Consider the following 21756-nt stretch of genomic DNA (forward strand, 5'->3'; position numbering starts at 1 on the left):
CCGTTGGTGCCAGCGTCTCCGGTGGGGGATCCGGGACTTCCAGAGATCCGGGAGGTCATGGTTGGCCAGGTTGGAGAGGACCCGGGGATCATGGGAGCCCGCGATCAAAGTCACGATCATGCCTGTGCCCGTGGGCTGGGCGTCAGCGAGGAGACGAGGCCGCCGTCTCCCTCCCTGCTCTCAGCTGGTTGTATTCCGCCGTCCGCCGGTGAGGCGAGTGGAGCCCGTGCGAGAGCTGTCGGAGGAGGGCTCTCGCCGGACGCCAATCAGAGTCCCAGCTGCGGGGAGCGGAGAGGGGGAAGAAATGCAACGGATGGGGCCCGGGAAGAGCCGGTCCGCGGTTAAGCCTCTCCCCTTCAGACGGGCAGTGGTATGGATGCCCCAAACTCCGTGGAAGTGGAAAAGGGTCCCGACGCCCAGGTCCAATGTGTGGAGGGGCCTCAGGGGGTGGATAAGTTAGGAGAAAACATGGGAAACTCCCCAACACGAGAAGTCGGGACTCTGCAAAAATGTAAAGAGAAAGGTGCAAAAATGGTACCAGACTTTACATCGAAAAAAGTGGAAACCTCCCAAAATAAAATAAAAACAATGGCAATGATACATACCAGCAACGGGGAGCAACACGAAAACTCACCAGGTTGGGTAAAGCCTGAAACCAGCAAGAAAAGGTCAGTTAAGGACACGAAGAACATGATAGAGATTTCAGCCAGTGAGACTGACAAGGAAAGTCAAAAAGAAGGTGTTTCTGATGATGGAGACACTGATTCAGAAAGTGAAAGAGAAGGTGAAACCGAAGACTCCAATAAGGAGACAGATGGTGAACAACTAAAGACGGCAGCCAGGCAAAAAAAGAAAAGAATAAACAAAACAAAAATGGAGCTCAGATCAACAAAATCAGGGGATACTAACTTCCTGAAAATGAGATCAACAAAGAAACTCCCATTGATGGAGCATAAAGAAAAAAAGGAGAAATCTAAATTAAGTCTAGGTCTAAAGGTGATCAAAAGGCGGGGCACCACCCAGAAAGGCCTGCCAAACCCACTTCTATCATGCCCCTAAAGGCGTTCTTTACGCAACAATACAAAAGAAAGCTAAATACGGAGACGGAAGTATCAGACGCAGAGATGCTAGAAGTGGCACAAGAAACTCCGCCTTGTCCAAAGCAGAGGAAAACTGACATGGTCTGTACATTAAAACCAAAACCGGCTGCCGAAGAGGCCAGAGCTCAAGAAAATCCTAATGACAGGAATATTGAAGGAAGTAATAACCAAGAAGATTTGAGGGGGGTAGGGCAGCCGTCGATCAACCAAACAGACACAAGGAGCGATCCCCGATGCAAACCATACAACGAGCAGATCAAAAGAACAAAGAAAGGGGCGCAGGCCAATCCAGGCAAAACAGAATAAAGAGTGGAGGAGCAAATGTTGGAGACATCGCAGGCTGACCAAATAATGCTAGAGGCGCAACGGCGGGACCACTTACAGGTTGAAAGTGAGCATCATTTTGCCTGGACAAATCCCCATTTGTCGACAGGTCAGGTAAGAACGCCAACATCGAAAAAATCAGATGAGGAAGCACGCCAGCGGGATAACCATCGAATGAACAAAAGAACTTCAGGGTGCCCAACAGATCAGGATCAAAGGTCAGCTATGGAGCGTGTAGCAATGGAATCACCAGGGGTTTCTAGGAGAACGGATACATCTCAATTATCCCTGAAGAACCGACGGCTAAGTGACTTTGCAGCATCAATGCAGAAAGAATCCCCTAACAAGAAGCCAGACATGTTAGCAATCATGTCTGCGATGACCATTGTACTAGCGCCGTTCTGTAAACTCTACAAAGGCATAAAAGAGGAGATTCAAGACAACACAGCAATTCGTACGAACATGATAACAAAAATGTCACACGTGATGGAGCATAAAGAAAAAAAGGAGAAATCTAAATTAAGTCTAGGTCTAAAGGTGATCAAAAGGCGGGGCACCACCCAGAAAGGCCTGCCAAACCCACTTCTATCATGCCCCTAAAGGCGTTCTTTACGCAACAATACAAAAGAAAGCTAAATACGGAGACGGAAGTATCAGACGCAGAGATGCTAGAAGTGGCACAAGAAACTCCGCCTTGTCCAAAGCAGAGGAAAACTGACATGGTCTGTACATTAAAACCAAAACCGGCTGCCGAAGAGGCCAGAGCTCAAGAAAATCCTAATGACAGGAATATTGAAGGAAGTAATAACCAAGAAGATTTGAGGGGGGTAGGGCAGCCGTCGATCAACCAAACAGACACAAGGAGCGATCCCCGATGCAAACCATACAACGAGCAGATCAAAAGAACAAAGAAAGGGGCGCAGGCCAATCCGGGCAAAACAGAATAAAGAGTGGAGGAGCAAATGTTGGAGACATCGCAGGCTGACCAAATAATGCTAGAGGCGCAACGGCGGGACCACTTACAGGTTGAAAGTGAGCATCATTTTGCCTGGACAAATCCCCATTTGTCGACAGGTCAGGTAAGAACGCCAACATCGAAAAAATCAGATGAGGAAGCACGCCAGCGGGATAACCATCGAATGAACAAAAGAACTTCAGGGTGCCCAACAGATCAGGATCAAAGGTCAGCTATGGAGCGTGCAGCAATGGAATCACCAGGGGTTTCTAGGAGAACGGATACATCTCAATTATCCCTGAAGAACCGACGGCTAAGTGACTTTGCAGCATCAATGCAGAAAGAATCCCCTAACAAGAAGCCAGACATGTTAGCAATCATGTCTGCGATGACCATTGTACTAGCGCCGTTCTGTAAACTCTACAAAGGCATAAAAGAGGAGATTCAAGACAACACAGCAATTCTTACGAACATGATAACAAAAATGTCACACGTGGAAAGCTACATAACGGCGGTGGAAGACCGAACAAGCAGTCACCAAAAGAATTGGGAAAGTAAAATTGAAGCCTTAGAAAGAAAGAACCAGCACACACAAAGAAATGGAAAACAACAAAGCGAAAATAATTGGAAAAAAGAAGAGGAAAATAACAGGCAAAAGACTGACTCGAAAATAATGCATCCCAATTAAGGCCATGGATCAGTTAGAAGTAGAAGAAAGGAAGATTATGAGCAGCGGACACAAATCAAGTCAGGTTCAAAAGTCCAAGAGCTAAAGAATAACTCAAAGGAGTCTTACTCAGCCCAAACGAAAGGCCCATGGAAGTGGCTTACATCAACTTGGAACAAGAATAGCGGCAAATAACAGCGACTAGGGCTGGCCCGAGACCAGCACAACGATTCTACAAGTGGAGCGGAGCGGCCCGAAAATGAAAAATATAGTCTGGGATCCTGGAATACGATAGGCCACACACACCTAACGACAAGAGGAGACGTGAATCTAGGCCTACATGACATAGTCTGTTTGCAAGAGACATGGTTGATGGACAAACCTACGCTCGACGGATTTACTGTGGAAATATCGCCAGCAGCTAAGGGCCTCTGAGGCAGACCATCCTGGGGTCTGTTACCGGCAATCAAAACGGGCTTGGGCCTAACGGAACCCAGAAAGTGGAAAGAAGCTTATGAAATGCTTGTGATTCTGACAACATACTCACAACGTTGCGCGAAGAAGCGAGGCGGCCAACCAAACCTTCTAGCAATAATAAACTGCTATTGGAACACGCAACGTATGTCAACAAAAACCTTCTGCTTCAATATGGGAGCAACAATTGATCAGCTGTACGAAGACTTCGACAACATTGAAATCATCATATTTGGAGACTTCAATGCGAAATGCAATGAAGCATCTGAGGCGAAGTCGAGTGACGAGTGACGAACAACGGCCCGGTGGAACTGAAGCAACTAAGGACCGAGGAAAAGCATGGAATGAAGTTACCAGATCAAGAAATATCCAAAACATAGACTCGCTGTTCCCGGAGCAAAATAACATCCCAACTTGGGAACGATTGTCTTCAAAAGCAACATTAGACTACATATTGATCACGGAAGGTCTAACAAAAAGCATTGAGAGTTTTAAAGTTCAAAGAACAATACACAGTGACCACAACGTATTGTCTTGTACTTGACAAGGAAAGAGACGAGTGAAATCGAACTATCACGTGGTCACTGAAGTAAATATCCAACAAAATATCCAACAAACACAGCTCTGTTTAACAGAAGCGGACATCCAGAAAATCAAAAAATCTTGGGACCAGAGAGTCGCTAGTAATTCGTCTAACAAGGCTGACGAAAGACCAAACTATCTGCCATTACTACTGGCATACCAAAAGCCAGGGTCAGGAAAAGTCACCAAACAAAATCACTCAAAGCACGCGTACGACAAAGCAGTTGTTGAACAAAGAAAAGTGGGGCGGAGATTGAGAAGAGTGGCCAAGAAAATGAACGCCAAAGAAGATTGGGTGAAATGGCAGTTAGAAGTGAAAAGGTACAACAGCTGGAGGAAACAACATAGAGCAGCACAATACCAAAACGATGCTGAAGAGATGATGAAAAGATTATCGGCAAAAAAATCTAACGAATTCTAGACGCTGATAAAAAACATGAACAATACATCAAGTGCGATGCAGAGCAATACAGTGTCGGAAGTAAAGTGGATAAACTACCTAACGACAGAATTCGACGGTCCAAAGGCAACCACACCCGTAATGGAGCTCGATCTCAACTCAGCTTGGGTTGTTGTATCAAACCCCGTGGACATACAAACGAAAATCAGGAAGGTGAAAACATCCTGGTCCCAATGGACTGACGAACGTGGACCTCAAACTGTTTCCTAAAGAGTGGTCGGTAGTGATCGGTAAGATCTTTGCGGACTCCAACAAAAAAAAACAGATTCCGAGACATGGCAGAAAGCAATCATAATACCGGTCCACAAGAAGGGTAGTAGAGATGAACCCCAGAGTTACAGGCCGATAGCGTTACTGGATATCATAGGAAAAATATATGCAACACACCTGCTCGAACACTTCAGGACCTGGGAAAGAAATGGTCCATCAAAAGACAACCTGCAAATGGGCTTCCAGAAAAATGGCAGCACAACGATTAACATCATGCTAATTAGCATCTTGAAAGCCAAAGTGAAGGAAGGAGCGCCCAAGGTGTATGTGGCCTTTGTGGATCTCTCGAAATCCTTCGACAAGATAGATCGAAACAAGCTGTGGTCGAAATTACACGGCTGGAACTGCCCAACACAGGTGCTCGATCCAATAAAAGCTCTCCACTCGCAAACTAAGATAAGAGTTAAGCTAAATCATCAAGGTACTGTATTGGAAGAAATCATGGTAAACAGAGGTGTCAAACAAGGATGCCCTCTGGCCCCGGCCCTATTTATTGCATTCTTAGGAGATTACCAGCATTCTGAAGCAAAAATTAGGGCTTTCCTGCCAAAAACTGGTAAAACCATCATCCCAAGACTCTTGTACACAGATGATGTTATCCTAACAGACCAGACAAAAATCGGGCTGCAACGCAAACTATCTAATCTGGCGAAATACATTGACGATAACCATCTAGAGATAAACAAAGCAAAAATGAACATTTTGGCAATTGAGAAAGCACCAAATAAACTAACCAAACAAGTGACCTGGTTTCTCGACAATACCAAAATAGAAATGGTAAAAAACATCAGATATCTCGGAGTCCAAATTGACAGCTCAGGAACAGATACGTCTATGCAAGACATGCTGTGGGATAAAGCCAAATGACTAACTTCGCAAACAAGAGCAGTCGACAACAAGTTCGGGAAGTTCTCATTAATCCCTGCGATAAACTTTTACAAGACCAAAGTTGTACCAGCCCTGGTGTATGGAATGGAAGCCTCTTTGTATATCCCACGTCCTCTCTGGAACAAACTGGAGGGGCTTGTTTGGAAAGCAGTTTTAGGGTTGCCTAAGTTGACCTCCATGCCGGCCATCAGACGAGAATTGGGCTTAGTGTCACTAACATCCATGGTCGATCAAAGTGCCATGAGACCCTATAGGAAAATCATCATGGCAGACACATTACCCGTTTATAACATCATCAGGGTACAAATCGAAATCGGTAAATGCGAAGCCCTAAATAAATGGGCTGAAAACAGAAAAGAAAAGCTAAGTGAAATAGCCTGCACAGAAAAGGAGCTAAAGGAAAATCCTGACAGAATTAAACAAAAAATGGAGGAGATGGACTGGATACACACGAATGAGAAAGCAACAGAGAACAAACTCTTAACTCATTTTCCTCCGACTTTTAATAAACTGAAAAAAAAAACTATTGTGCCAAATTTCCGGAAAAAAGGAAGAGAAATCTCTTCATGAAAGCCAGACTAAATCTACTGCTAACACAGGAAATTATAACCATCCGGGGATCGAAGAGCAAAAATGGTTGCCGCCTGTGTAAAAAGGCAGAAGTGATTCAAACTCTGAAACATCTGGTGATAGACTGTCCCAAAACCAAACAAAACAGAAGTACTTATCCCCTACCGCTGACAAACCCATGGATGCTACAAGAAGACGAGTTGTGGAACAGATTAATCTCAGGAGAAACCACCAGATGGACGGTGGCTATGGTTAACTTAATTGAACGAGCATTCCAGCAGATCAATCAGGCACCGAGTGCATCGACTCCCCAGGCGAACTGAGACTCAACAAGTCGATTGGGTTGAAGCGGGAATCTTCTGACCACCCTAGAGAAACCAGAGGGACATAACAGAGGACTGGGGAGGAACCTAGAACCTAGAACTGGAGAAACCAAGTTGTTCAAAATCTTGATAAAATTCAGGACTTCCTGAATAAAATTCAATAATAAAAAAAAAAATAAGCAGTGGAGTTACAATTTAATGTGGGTGTGGTGGATTGTGGTTGTTGTGTTGATGCCCTAGTTTCTACTTCATGGCTGCAGACGATGGTCCGAAAAGTAAATTTATAAGCAGCTAATTTACAAGGACCATGTTTTACATATGCAGCGATGGTTGTGGATAGGAACTGTACTCCTTGAAACTTGGTTGTAAGGCATAGGTGGTAGGTTACTCACTGCAGACGAAAGGCCAGCCTACCGGCACTGCAGCATATTACTACCATAGATTAGACAAGTAGATTCCCAGGAGTAGAAAATGCCTGCCAATATACTTACTCCTTACTTTGTTCACAATCCATAAACTTTTTTTAAATTGGTTTTCGTACTTGGCGGAAGTATCACTTTTTCCATTTCTGTGATGAAAGAAAAAGGTGTGTTAATGTTTGCAGTTTTTCCACATTTACCACATTGCATAATAGACAGTTAACTTTTTTTTTAGACCCTCATATTTAGTCTACAAACCAGTGTACTGTGCATTGCGCTCAGTTTCTGTGTTTGCTTTTCTAATCCTTCGATCTGGGGAAAAAAAATCCTTGTCGGATTTAAAAAAAACTTCATTTCTTATGCAACTAAGTACTTAATTTTTTCCTTTCAGTGTTTTCTTCATTTTTCTGATCAATGTTATGCTTGTTGCCTTCCTGCCCATTTTTAACAACAGTTAGATACCTGTAGGCGTATTCTAACTGTGCATTTGTTCCTACAGATTTTTGATACTCATTAATTTGTGTCGTCGTTACATCCTGTTTCTTTCATCTTTCCCATTAATGCTTTCTTTGTTGCCTTCCTGCTGATTTTTAACAACACCTAGATACTTATAGGCATATTCTACCTGTGCATTTGTTTCCAACAATCTGTGATAATCATTTATTTGTGTCATTCTTCCATCCTGTTGGGTAGTTAGATACCTGTAGGCGTATTCTAACTGTGCATTTGTTCCTACAGATTTGTGATACTCATTCATTTGTGTCGTTGACATATCCTGTTCCCTTTATCTTTCCCATTAAGGTTTTCTTTGTTGCCTTCCTGCCTATTTTTAACAACAGTTAGATACGTAAAGGCGTATTCTGCCTGTGCATTTGTTTCCAACGATCTGTGATAATCATTTATTTGTGTAATTCTTACATCCTGTTGGGTAGTTAGATACCTGTGGGCGTATTCTAACTGTTTGTAGTCTTTCACATACTTTGTTGGCAATTTTGAAGTACACATTATTTCGTAAATTTTGGCTTCAATAACATTAAATACGCATTTGTTAGGTTAGTTGGCAACCTCTGCTTTAGAGTAATGGTGCTATCATTACATTCAAACCATCCAGAATTCTTTTTAATGTATGCAGTGTAGTGACCTGCATTGGTTGTAGCTCCTGCATGGTAGATTATTCCTACTGTTGTAAAGGTTTTCTTTCCAAGTGACACTTGACCGTGTGTAAATCCAGTTAGTTTGCAGTTGTTGTTGGTGCCATCTGCATTATAACATAGAAGCATAAGTATTATGTAGGCACTATGTGATTGTATCAGTAAGGTAGAGCGATTGTCTGAATTGCAAATACTACATAATCTGCCATGGTTTGCATTTTGTACAAGTTGCTGAAATGGAATGCTCTCACAATTTGATATGGATATATACACAAATCGCTCATTTGGGATTTCTTCCTGTATCACTTTGTTACAGAGAGTGCATGTATGTTTCCACATGTATCAAATTTGGAAGATTTCATTTACAGCTATGCTTTTGTTTTCCAATACTAATATTATGTACATTAGACATTCTTGTGGATCTTCTTGTGAGTTCATAATGAATCTCACCATTCCAGCACAGCCGTCCAATTGTTGCCTTACTCCATGAACACTGTATGTGTTGCCAGGATTGCTTGTTGCATTTCTATGCAGCACTAACATTTGCAAACACAATTGGTCCGTTCTGTGCAGGTAAATATTGTTAACAATTGGTGGCAATTGAAATAGAATATTCATTGCTACATTTGCAGAGCAATTTACCCTACTTTCATTTGTAAATTTGAATGGGCCAGCAGGTTCTGTATCTGAGTGAATTTTTCGGTTTTTCTGTTGCTTCTTTGCCGACGTGCCTGGTTTACATTCCCTAATAGGTTCTTCTATGTTTGCGGCAATTGATGAAACTTGAGCATCTTTTCTTTTTTTTGCAGAATTTCCTGTTGCATTTCTGTTTCATTTACTTTTCTTTTACCACGTTTCACTTTATCTGGAACAGGGTATTGTTTCAGATGAGGGGTGTACAGTGAACGCAATCTTTTGTATTCTAGAATGCAAGGAATATCAGCTTTGACTTTACTTGAATCAAAATGTATTAGCAATAGACGGTCAAGTGTACGTAAGTGTGATAATGCTACATAGCTCATGCCTTCCTTAAACACTGTCTTTCCTATATCTATCAATGCTTTCTCTAGGGTAAGACCTTAGGATTTATGAATGGTAACTGCATTTGCAAGAGTTAGAGAAAATTGCTCTCTACGTACATACATGTCTTTGAAGAGAAAAAATCGAGCCATTGAGCGCCCTATCCTTTTCACTTCTGAAACTTTATCAAAGCGAATATTTACAAACTGAATGCTGCTATCACGTGGGTATGATTGAAAGCCAACAACTGTGCCAGTGCTCCATTAACTAGCCCTTGCTCTACGTCAAGGTTACGTTTAAGCATTACTCTACAATTTAATGATAATTACAATACCCAGCTGTGTTGGAGATTGAATTTTCTAAACTGTTTTGTCGTGTTGTGGCTTGCTCACACATGGGTACTGTCAAACCATGTACGTCTAGTTTGTCTGTGGCGCTAATTTCTATTATTGCTTGCATTTCCTTCTTTAACATTGTTTCATTGAATTTGAAACAGCTTGCAAGAGTTGGCATTAAGGCCATACAATTGACAGTTTTGTGCGCTATTTGTTCCATAACATCAGTTGCACATGCATTATCACCATGAAGTGCATGGATATGCTGCTTTTCAATACAGCTTGTGCTTCTTGCGCTAATACACCAACTCTAATACTTTTTAAGATGTTGGCATAAGTGAGATCTGCAGATTGCCGCATGTTCTCAGTTAATTCTCTGTATTGGAAATGTTGCCAAAGGTTAACATTACCTATGCTACCAACAGTTTTCCGGCAGAGTTTGTGGCATAAGGTTTTAAAAATCGGTTCACCTTTTCAGGAGTCAATTGTAGAAGATCTCCGAAAACGATAATGTGTTTCCCTGCAAAGAGTTCTTCGTTATTACTTTTAAGTACTTCTTGCAATCTGAGCTGAATCAAAGCCAACATTAGATTGGAGACCATGCTCACTTCATCTATTAGTAGCATTTTCATTTGTTTCAATACTCTATGTAATTCCATTGCAGCTTCTGCATAAAGTTTGTAGTAGTCTAATTCATTTTGATGCTCTACTGGAAGCAGTAGTAATCGGTGGAAAGTCGCACTGCCTATGTTGTAGGCAGCTAAACCTGTGGGGGCTGTTACAACAGCTGACAGTTTGTTGTTTGTCAATTGTTGAAGGAACTTGCTGATCATTTTGATTAAGAATGTTTTCCCTGATCCAGCTTCACCACTGACGTACAGCAGTATAGGTTTGTAATTTTGGCAGTTACATTCTTTATTTTCGTGTTGTACGCCATGCACAATGTTTTGTTACCTCTTCAAAAATGGTGCGCTGATCGTTGTTAAGTTTTGCTTGTTGTACAGTTAAGTCCTCTGTATCTTCTTGATACTGATACATGGTGTTTTCTACTTCTGCCATAGCAACTTCAGCCTAATTTTATATTAGTGGTTGTCCTAATGGTTCTTGACTTCCTGTTACAGAAGGTTGACTACTGTCGAAAGAGTCTTTATCTAGTTGGGCCTGAATGTCTTCTTCCTTTTGCTGCTCATTGTGTAACATTGTTTTGTACTGCATAAAGTTAACATCAGTGATAGTGCTTTCATTTGCTTTGAAAGCATCTTCATAGCACTCATAATTATCTAGTATGTCTTCCTCTTTTCTCCATGGTTTGAAAAGTTGCAACAGAGACATGTAATATAGTTCTTTCTGTTGAGGAGTTTTTAATGACAATTTCACATGATTAATTAAGCTTCGTTTGTTAAGTTTCACTAAGCTCCCTTCACAATCGGTCACTCTATATCTACGTTTGCTTTCATCGGGTTTTACATTATTTTTGTATGCAAAGTTTTGAGCTATGTGGTATAGACACATGCTTTCCAGAGTGGTACTCCTGTTCGGATAGTATGTGTCTAGTAAATTGTTTTTTAGAATGTCTTGGCTGTTGAGATCATTTCTGGCAATTGTTTCTATGTCCTCATATGATTTTAGCACTCTTTTTCTAGATTTTGCAGGACCAAGACTGAGCCATACTATGTTGTCTGATTTTCCATACAAAGCAGTACCGGTTGAACGATCTGCTGCTTCATAGGCCCCACATTCTCTATGAGAGAGCATTTTTATGCCTAGGCTGTACAATTTCTGTGATAATGTTTTGTCTGATGCTAGGTCATCCCAGAGGTCTTGAAGCTCTGTTTTTTCTGCTTTTGTTAAGTAGGCTGTAACATATGGTGCAACAGCAGTTCAATTGTCTGCAATGTACTGCACATCTATGTTTGCATTCCATAATAGGGCAATGAGTGCATTGTAATCATTGATATATTTTGATTCTTCCCTTCTTTCTATGTAATACGTGTTTTTAGGTGATTTACCTTTAACACTATGTCGAACTGAAGACATGAAGTTATTTACTTCACCTATTTCTGTAACTGGTCTAGGGAAACCAAAGCAGCATTTGGTGTAGTATTTATCTTTGTTTTTGTATTTACGGCGACAATATTTGCCACATTTGTGTCTTTGAAATTGTAAAATCTGCCCATGCAGCTCACTATGTGTCTGTTGTTAAGGGATTTCACATGTGACATATCTTTGGATAAACTGCAAAACAGTGCTATCACTATCGTGCCCACATTTCAGTGCACCTTTGATCCATAACAGCATGTGAATATGTGGTGCTCCTCTCGCTTGATTTTCTTTTCTCCAAAAGAAGTGTTGCACTTCTCCAAGGGGATGAACAGTTTTATTGCAAATAAAGTGTAGCATTGCAATGAAACGATGATGGAACTATCTTGAGACATTAACTGGATCTAGAGAGCAAAGTTCTCCAGGTGTTAAAGTATGTATGTTGTTTTTGTTACTGTTTGCTATGTATAGGAACTCATGTAAATCTTCCCATGCATATTCTGCACAACTTAGCGTAACAAACCAAGTTGGTGGTCCAAGGTTTCTGATCATGCAACACAGGTCTCCATGCTGTCTAAACCAGTATTCCTTTGTACCACGCATGTTTGCAAACAAATTTGTTATAGTTGATTGTAAAACCTCATCTTTTTATTGTACGTTTTGTATTAACTACGTAGCTGACATATTTTGAAAGTGCGTTCCAGATTTAAGAATGTGTGCAACTCCGTAACATAGTGTTGCTAATTCACTTTCATAGAGTAGGTGGAATATGTATTCCACATTTTGTCTAAATCTGGGATATTGCGAATACATTCGTAATGAGCGGTATTCTGATGCCCCAATCTGAGTGGGTCTATCATCGTATTTCCCACCTTTGCCAGTAGGAAATAGCAGTGGAAAAGCACGTGCTTCTATACTTTTTTCGCAAATACTCATTGGTGACCCTTTGGTTTGTTGCATTTCGTAAGTTTCTAGTGCATCATCTATACTTTCATTGGAATGCAATGGATGAATTGTGTAATGGTCCAAAAGAGTGGATACTGTAGCTGGATCCAGAAGTTCGAATTGTCCAGTTTCTGATGGCTCTTGAATTATTTCAGTTGTTACCCTTAAACTTTCATCAATATTTATTTCCTTGCAGTACTCATTGTTGTCTTTTAGATATTGCAATGCTTGTGTAACTTTGTGTAAGTCTACTAATTGTTGCCAAATTTTTTTTTTCCTTTGTTGGTACTCCATTTACCAAGACTATTAAAGAATGCTCTATTGAACGTTCCACTCCTAGAGTGTGCACACTTTCCATTAGATCTAATGGCAAGTAAACTATTTGTCACAAATGCCTTTCACCAATTCAGAGGAAGGTAAATTTGCTGTTTTTGGATGAAGGCGTATAATTGCTTGAAATGGGTGTACTGTTTGAATTATTATGCTCTCATACAAATTGAGCTGTTGCAGGATTTTTGATAATGGAAACAATTCCAAATTATTTCTAATTGCACTTGAAGGAGTGTGGTTGTTGTCTAATTTTGCAGTACAGTAACTGCAACATATTAGGCGTTCAGTTATTTCATATTTGCTTTCAGTTAAAATGTACAAAGCTAATTCAAACCATTTAGAGTCTTCATTGTTTTCTATTTTGTATGCTATTTCCACATTTTTTGTGTTCCTTTTGTAAAACGTTCTGCGGCAACATACACACATATGGTTTGGTACTTCAGCTGATGACCTTTTAAATTTTAGTATTTCTTTTCTGTATGTGTGTAATAGAAGGTAGTTATGTGCAGAATTGTCGCTACTATGCTCTAAAACTGTTGCATTTTCTACATGGCTCTCACTTCCAAAATACTTTTTTCTGAATACGGTCAATTTCTTCTTGTAAGTATTTAGGTGTACCATGCAGAAGAGTGGTATTTAAATTGCCTAATTCTGAAGCTGGAATTTTGCACAGTATATTTTATACACAAAATGTCTTACTTTGGAATGATGTACTGATATTATTTTGATATCATGGTAGGTACTTTTGCAAATAGGCCCAGAAATGCAGGCTAATGAATGTCCTTTTAATCCTGTGTGTTTCCACACTACACAAATATCCATATTTTGCAGCACTTTCATTTTACTTTTGTCTTTACCTTTTACATATTGATTGAGGAACTGACGTAAAGATTTGAAAGCTTTGTTTGGAATGGCACACATTGATGTGCACGGCCATTTGTATACTGTATGGTGTGGTTCTGCTGAATCGAGAGGTAATTCTGAGTTTTCAGAAGATAATTTTGTAAGCAGTGTTTCTTGTTCCATGAAGGTAGTATTGATTTCCTCATACCCTTGTCCACTGCTATGGATGGCAATTGTTTGTTTGATTTTGTGTGTGTGCTTCTTCATTAAGATATGGCTCTGTGGTTGTTGTGTGACTCCATTCACCACCACAAACATGCAAAAAATTATTTTTGTTTCCATTCCGTTTATTGCTGAGTTTCATTTGTAGTTTGGTACTTAGTTTTGTTAGTGCTTTCATCCTTTTTAAAACTAATATGAACAACTTCCTTTTGAGAAGGATTGCACTGTCCACGAGTGCTTGTAGAATTTACTTTCTAGGGTACGTTTTAAGGGGTGAGGATGATTTTGGTCCTCTTCTTAGTAGATTCTGAAGGACTATGTGATGAAACATTTTTGCTAAAGTACTTTTTTTACTATGGGTTCTTCGTACACTATCAGGATTATGAGGAACATTGTTAGCTGTACTGGCAGCCATTTTTTTGACAACATTTCTGTGATTTCTGACACTTTTTGATGGAGGAGCTACAGTTTTGGTAGTTGAGACTTCTTTTATTAGGTTACCCAACTGCATTAGGTGGTTTGTACCAAGATTCTCCACTAACTCTACAACAGGTGGATGCTTACATTGGGCACCTTTATTTTTATTTGCTCTAATTCTGCGTTCCTTTCTACAGAGCTGCTTTTTGGTAGGCATTCTTTGGTGTCTGTTGAGAATAAAAAGTATACTTTGGTCTGTTGTCCAATGTATGTGTGCTGTGTGCATGTGTGCATAATTGTGATGGGGAAGCTCTTTGGCATGGTGTGTGAACGCACAGTGACCTCTAACTATCATTTGGTAAGGCTACTTTACTGTTTGTATACTAGTACAATGTGCTTTAGATGAGAGTACAAAGTGCCCTACTTGTGACGAGAACCATTCTTAATAACCGAAATTCCAAAAACTTGCTACCGCAACTTATTTTCACAATCTAACATTCTAAGGATTTCCTATGTTATTTTGTACCAAACACACAGGATTTGTCAGCCATTCCACCTGTAAATCTTTGCTCAATAAATGGATATTTGTAGGTAGCATGGTTTACAAATGAATGCTTCCTTTGTTTCTTCACAATTTACAAAATGCATTGCGCCCTCTTTTGCAATCACACTAACCTATTTGACAATCCGTTTTCCCCAATCCACTGTTTTTGACCCACACAACACACCACCAAAAGGCTCGTTCCAGAGCCGCAACTTACTTCCAACGTACACTTTATTGCGTTTGCTCTGCTTGCACCCTCCCTTTTTCCCCTCTACGACAGTCCACAAACTTTTGCTGAACTCCGCAGGGGTCTATGGCCTTCACTTCATAGTTCTATTGTTACACTGAGAAAGGCGGCTCTGAAAAGAGCCTTTTCTGTCATTTTTGTTGTTTTTACATTCATTGATTAACAGCACTCGACACAGTAGGAGAAGAGGCGAAAGGAGGTTAAGGAAAGGACACCAGCCACGGGGATAAGAAAGGGCAACTGAACAGACAAATATTAAGGGTGATCTTTATTTAGGTAAGGAGCAAATCTTCTGGTGCTCTGTGTCTGCAGCCTCAAAAGCACTTCAAAAACTCTCCCCCCTGCAGAGTACTGCGTCACAATACGTGCACACTACTGTCACCTTTGAAAGGTAAGGGGCCACAGCATTGCGAATAGCTTGTGAAGCAGCTGGAGGGAGGCGCTCCCCCACAGGAGTGTCTCTTGATGTGGGAGGATTGGATTCCGAGGATGCTGTGGAGGAACTCAAACGACTACGCTCTTCACATGGCACCACCTTGCGAATGTCCGCAGTGTGGAACAAAGTGAGGTGTCGCTTTATGGTTGTCGCACCAAAACTGTACGCTCCAAATCTCCCACGTCCCAAAACCACATCGCACTGGTTACACTTCACCAAGTTCGAATGTGCTTTTGGTACGTTCTCATAAACGGAAAACAACCGCCACACCCACAACTCCAGCCGAGTGCTCCTAGTGCGGAGTTCCTCCACTTCATTCTCTTCCTCCTCTTCTTCCTCAATCTCTACATCCTCACCCATATATCTCTCTGCAGGCCCTTGGTGAGGTGGTGATGGTGGCGGGTTTGGGGGTGGTGCAGAGGCTAATAACCCAACAGCAGCCTTGGAAGCCACACTGATTAGTTTCCTTTTGGTCACTACATCAGTAAAGGCAACGCACATCAATCTGCTATAGCTAGAAGGACAATGGAGATGCGCTCGGGGGTGTGGCCTTTTGTAGAGGTGCAGCGGTGTGCCTCGTGACTGTTTTCATCCCCACAAAGCAGTACACGCATTTTACAAAGCAACTCCTGAGGTGGCCTATTGTTTGGGATGTGTGAAATTAAATTTTTACACTCCACAATTCTTTGCCTTGTGTCTACAAGTTCATTTTTATTGTTGCAGAAGCACACAAACCACGGAAACCAGTCCCCACGCTCAGCTTAGGTGCGGTCACAATATGACGTCCTCAACACATCCGCCCCCGTAATGAAAGTCCCCTGGACAGCAAATGCAAACAATCAAACATGTGCATGCGCACAAGTGTCCTACGGACAGTGTTCGGGTTCTCAAACTACTTCAAAGTGGGACACAAGTGAGACGGAAAGTTAGGAACTGGCGCAATGTTCACAATCCTTACGTTTGTACTGCGCATGTGCACGCATGCTATGTTCACTGTACGGACAGTTCCAGTGTCCTTAGGACAACTCCATTTTTTTTGCCTGCGATCTTGCCGGCCACCATGCCTGTTCTACAGACGGCAACATTTTGACTGCGCCCAATACGGACTGCTATACTGTCCTTCACACACTCCCTTTTTACTCATTTACACCCATTCCGGACATCTTGTGTGTTCTACGACCATGTATTATCTCGTTTCGAAGCAGTACGCCGAAGAAGTATGTAGTATATCCTTTGGACACCCGTTTCTGTTTATGTACGCACATTTTGAAAAGATGGTGCAGTCACACATCACATCCGTCTTACTTCACATTAGACAGCACCCACATTCCATTGCTTACGGATAGGTCGAACAGGCGCGATGTTCGCGAACATTTTACGTCTTTTAAAAAAAAAATCTACACACACTCTCTTTCTCTACAACTACTGCACAAAAACATTTCATACACACACACACACACATCAATCTAAAGAAATAGCGGGGGAAGGGGACACGGAAACAAATATGGGGGAATTAGGATTCAACACAGGCTGGCTATGAGGAGAAGATTTGTGAGGGGAAGAAGGGATGGATATTTCGTTAAAATGTCTATTTTTCTGTTCAAGGTTTGGGGATGGTTCACTAGGGAATGGAGATGCAGGGCAGGTGCAGGTGGGGCAATGATAACAAACTTTTCCTCTCACACAGTCCTCCACAAACTCCCCTAAACTTTGAATATTGTTGTTCAATGTGTCCATTTTCTGCTCTATCCTTTTTATCCTGTCTTCTTCTGTCTCGTTTGTTCTTTTCTTTCCTGGTCTGTTAAAAAAAAGAAATACATAGGTTGAATGCCTCTAAAATACTGGTCACTATTTTGCATATGCAGAGCACTCTGTACCATTATTGTCGCTGTCTTCAGACATTTCGTCATGTGTGAAATGCTCCTCCAGCCACTCCAAAGTACTTGCCATTTCTGAGTCAAAACAACAGAAAGAAATTACTATTTATGCACTACATACCACAAAAAAAATCACCCATATAAAAACATGACCTCTACTCACTCTTTTGCTGTAATGTCCCTTCGTCCTACTGCATCCGTCCACTGTCATTCCAGGCTGCTGAGTTTCTGTGAAGTGATTACGCTGGAGGCATCCTTTCTTTTTTATGGTACCATCCACTTTATTCTACATGATTATTAAATGTGTGGTTTTCTTTTCCTAACTTCAGGTTTCCATATTTACTCATTACTACTTATAATATATTTATGTCCTTCTTCTACGTTGCACATTTTATCTGTAAGACAATAGTACATTTTCAGCTATCCCCCACCTCTTTGGGTAATGTTGATGCTGTCCAACCCCGTCCGCAAACAGGCGCTCAGTCCGTCCCTTTCCAATATCATTAAGGAGGGGGTTCTGTATGTCAAATCTATGTCAAGTACGTACACTATACTACATATCTTTCAGAATCAAATGATTACAGTGTATATTCTGCTGAACGACTTCATTGCCACAATTTCATGCTTAAGTTCCACCTTCCAAAAGCCTATGCAATTCCCTACAAAAAAAAACTTTGTTATGGGGACGATATGGTTAAGTTGCCCTCCCAAAAACCAGTTAAATTCACTACAAAATATACTTTGTTTAGGGGACTTTATGGTTAAGTTGCCCTCCCAAAAACCAGTGAAATTCACTACAAACAAAACTTTGTTGAGGGGACATTATGGTTAAGTTGCCCTAACAAAAAGCTGTACACTTCACAAAAAAAAAAACTTACCACCTCCCCTTTATGCTTCAAATTAAAACTGAAAAACCCCTGAAATTCGCAGTTATGGTAAACTAAGCCCCCAACCTTGCCCCCACCCCTGTGAACTACTAACACTAACACCAAACCATGAAAAATGTCATCTCTAATGTCAATGATAACATCAATGATGACATCACTTGTTTAGCCCCTTTCTTTTCCTTCCCTGCCATACATATATATGTGCATTCAGTAAAATAATATCACTAAAGGAATGTTATACTTCACAGTGCAACTAGACACCACTGCACATTCCCCCATTATAGTAAGCTAAGCAACCATAACTCGCACCATCTACGTGCATTGCTAACACTAACATCCAGGACATCAAAAATATCATTGATGACATCACTCATGACATCACATGTGTGACTCAACTATTTTGGTTAATTGAAAAATGTAGGCTGGGTGGTTTTATTAACTGACCAGCACAATATGAAAATTGAAAAGGTGCAGTGTAGCAAAACGTTACCCTTGTCGTGTGTTCTTAAAGTACTTGCCTTGGGTCTGGTGGTATTTCATGAAGCACATGCATGGGGCAATGGCAGGCCTCAAACACACAATTAATTTGTATACAGGAAGAGTGGGAGTGAGAGCACCTGTGAAGTGAAATGCTGGTCTGATGAGTGTGTGTAAGGCAAAGGTTAAGACATTGCTGTTAGAATTTAACAATTTCTTTAGCATTTGCAGATTCATTGACTTATAAGGCATTATAGTGAAACGTGCATGTTAAATGCAATGAGATATTGCGTGGAGCTTATTTGTGTGTGGATGAGCTAGTTTAACCTATTGAGGATTTTTAGGTTAAAGGTTTTTAAGCATCAACATGGACTTTTAGGCATTTAGAACTAATGCAAGCCATGGACAAGGAAATGAACTATGCTGGAGTTGTTTCAGTTTAAAGTTGTAAATTCTGAAGAAGTGTCATTTGTGGTACTCACACTGTTTCTAAGTTTGGGAGTGTATATGAGGCTTAATGGAATTGATATGATGAGTATCACAGGTATGACTGATGTGTGCAAAGTTCTTATTTAGTGGTGCGAGGTGACTTTGCGTGCTGTATGTGTATGTCATAATGAGTGAAGAGTAGGTTAGGAGGTAGCACCTCTGTTAGCGCCTTTGTGTAGTGAAACAGAGGTAGTGTCACTGTAAATTAACCATGATGAGGTAGCGCCTCATTTGGTTGTTCATTGGTTTTTGAAGTAAAAGATGGAGGTAATGTCCCCTTTGAGAGTGACAGGAGATGAGTGTTTTTTTTAGGTGTTTAAGTGTAGCAACCATAGTAGTTTTGGGTTTTGGTATACTGTATATGGAGGTAGCGCCTTTGTATGAGTTAACCGTTGTGAGTTAGCTCCTCTTTTGGTTATAGTGTCGGGTCAGGTAAATCCTGGGGGTAGCGCCCTTTTAGGAGTATTAGTGAGTGGTGTGTGAGAAGTGCACTAAGGATAGTGGAGTTGTAAGTCTGGTGATTGTAGGATTGGCAGTAGTGCACTGTTAGGAGAGGTCGACTCTTATCTTAATGGACAGTTGGTTGAGGTAGATGAAGTGTGATACTGGTAGGGGACGCCCTCCGGTAAGTATAATGGCGAAAATTAAAGATGCTGTTCAAGATGAAGAGTCGCATGGTGTTTTTCTTTATCTTGTGTGTTATTTGTCAACCCTGGCCACAAATCTTTTGGGTCACGGTTTGATCATGGGACTTGTTTAGCTCTGCCATTGAGATGAGTGTTTAGGCCAACCCTTTGTTTTGTCGGTGGTCTTGGAGATGGCTGGCCAGCATTTTCAAGTTGTTGCAGGATCTGAATATCTTGGTGTGGTTGGGTGGGCTGGAGTGGCTTAGTCCATTTATGTATCTGTTTGTATGCCGGGGGGTTTGGCGGTAGGGCTATTAGCGCCAGCGCTACTAGCGCCGGCGTTACCGCCCAACTCGTGATGAGGCCCTAAGTCTCTAGCTATAAAATTGAAGAAGTTATGTAAGTTTTAGTGAGAGGCGTTTTTGAAAAAAATATAACAGAGAAAGTAGAAATTTGGTTTTAAAAATGACAGATTGGTTTATTAAACTATATTAATGACTATGAAAAAGAGAATGCCACCCGTAAATCTCCACAGTTACGCACAACCGCTTGTAACTCTTCACGTATGATACTCTGGTTTCCATTCTGGGAATTACTTTATTTGACCCAAATCAGTAATGGTTTATAGTTTAATGAAACAAATGAGAAAAAATCAGCGCAACAACGGCTCTGACAATATTAGAGGTTCTGGAGTTAAAGATGGAATAGGTTGAGATTGGGATAGGACAATGCAAATATACTATTGGTTATTATGATTCCTGTTTATACTTACAGTCCACTCTAAATTTGGATTGGACCATCAGGGTTCTGGTCATCTGGATTGGGTCTACCGGCAGCAGGGCACCTCTGGCAGGATGGTCAGCTGGGCGGTTCTGTTCAATTGAGCGGCACCTCAGACTGGATTTGGATTGGATTGGCCCTTCTGGTCACTGGACACGGTAGATTAGCAGGATGGCGAGTTCAGTAGGCAAGCATGAATGGTAGCAAGCCAAACCGGATCAGAATTAAATTCCTAAAGTTCTTTTGGGATGGTTTAGGATTTGCTGGGCCTTGGTTTTGCAAAGTAGTCTGGAATCAGGCCAAGATGAAGAAGTCAGGAACAAAGCGCTGCGAGGAAATCAGGATGGAGTCAGGAATCAGTGTGTGTGTGTGTGGTGAAGTTCCTATATTTAGCATGCCAAGTGACATCACAAAGTTTATGGTAGGGGCAGAATTTCAAACCACACCCCCATATCCATGATAGGTCAAAGGCACTTGTCTTTTCTTGATTGGAAGTCAGAAAGAGCTGTCATATTTTATGATGCGATTTAGGAACTCCCACAGTGATTTTGACCAAAACTTAACTTTTCCACAAATACACATTTTTATAATTATGCCCTCTACTACAATCAGACACATGCATTACATATTTTATGGGTTATCTTTACCTCCAATTCCCATCTCAGTGAGAGCTGTCTTTGTCATTCTGTGAAATTGTGTCAATTTTAATCATAACGGTTTGGCCTAACAGTTCCTAATTCATTACATATCTGGGCAATCATCACTAGAACACGGCTGTACAATATTATATTTGCAGCATCAATAGTTTTGCCACAATTCTTCTTTTTGTGTAACTTTGGTTTCTTTTGTAGTACAGGGTTCACTCACATCTTCAAAGAAAGGGCATAACATTAGATTTACAACTACCAAATTTTAGATTTATCCTCCTTCATGTTGCAAAGTTATAGAGTTTCAAAACTGAATCACAAATAGGCATATAAACACCAAAAGTTCTTGGCAGTTTTTTTTTACTTTCATTCAACTGGTAACAGCTGTCAACTTCCTTTGATCAAGGTTGG

This window comes from Ambystoma mexicanum, chromosome 10, assembly GCF_040938575.1.
Source record: "Ambystoma mexicanum isolate Mex_15411 chromosome 10, UKY_AmexF1_1, whole genome shotgun sequence".
In the NCBI taxonomy this organism is placed as follows: Eukaryota; Metazoa; Chordata; class Amphibia; order Caudata; family Ambystomatidae; genus Ambystoma; species Ambystoma mexicanum.